Here is a 1,157-nt window from a genome sequence, read left to right as displayed (position 1 = left end):
CTTCGGGAGATCGTTCCGAGGCGCCCGAGTGAAGGCGGAGGGCTCGTTTATCCACTCGGAGAAGCCCGAGTGAAGCCGAGTGAAGTGGGGGCGTGGCCTCGGGGAGATCGGTTCCGCCCTCAAGGCGCCCGAGTGAAACCGAGTGAAGGCGAGACGGGGCGGGGTCTCGGGAAGGTTCCTTTTCTCCACTCGGTGCACAAGTGAACCCGAGTGAAGCGGAGGCGGGGCCTCCAGAGAGAGAGAGAGAGAGAGAGAGAGAGAGAGAGGGCGTGGCCTCAGGGAGGTTTCATCCCCTTCGGAGGCGCCCAAGTGAAGCGAGGGCGTGGCCTTGGGAAAATCCTTCCCCCAACTCGGAGGCGACCGAGTGAAAGTGGGAGGGGAGAGGGGCGGGGCCTCAAGAGTAGGGGCGGGGCTTACAGGGAGCTGGTTTCCTCCACTCGAGGGCGCCCGAGGAAAGGCGGGAAGAGGGCGGGGCCTCAAGAAGTAGGGCGGGGCCTCGGGAGGGCGCGTTCTCCCTCACTCGGAGACGGCCGGCGGGGGAGGGACAGAGAGGGATTGAAGGCAAGGGGGCGTGGTCTAGGAGGGCTCGTTGTGAGGCGGCCGCGCATGCGCTCTCGTCTGTGCGGCAGACGGGCTGAGGCGAGACAACGGGACAGGAGTCCTCCCTTCTAAGGAGGGAAAGGGAACCTTTGGTTCTTAATGGTCGGCGAAAACGGCCTCTCAGCCCCCCCCCTCACACACACCTCGTTCCTCGCCGTTAATGGCCTTCTGGTTCCCACAGAAATAATAAATGAATATTTTATTTATATCCGCCTCTCTGTCAGAGACAAAAAGTTAAAATCCCAAGTTGGAATGGCGACTTGCTTTGGACTACTCCCGTCCCGTCACGCTTCCCTTCAGGCCACCGTTATTTTCCGGTTAAACCATCCTGGGTAGGGACGGGACTTAAAGACGGTCGCGCGCATGCGCGGCGTCTAACTGACGCGAGGGGGGGTTAAAACCAGCCGAGCGTTTCTGTCCTGAGCTGTGAAAGTTAGCTCCGCGCGCGCATGCGCGGGACTGGCTCTCCTGGGCTTGTCAGCCAACAGGGAAAGCTTTGCTCCTTTCGCCCTCTAGTGGCCAGATGCAGACTAACAGCGATGCAAGCCGTTTCCCTT

This window comes from Sceloporus undulatus, chromosome 3 (assembly GCF_019175285.1).
Source record: "Sceloporus undulatus isolate JIND9_A2432 ecotype Alabama chromosome 3, SceUnd_v1.1, whole genome shotgun sequence".
In the NCBI taxonomy this organism is placed as follows: Eukaryota; Metazoa; Chordata; class Lepidosauria; order Squamata; family Phrynosomatidae; genus Sceloporus; species Sceloporus undulatus.
This window is presented reverse-complemented; position numbering follows the sequence as displayed.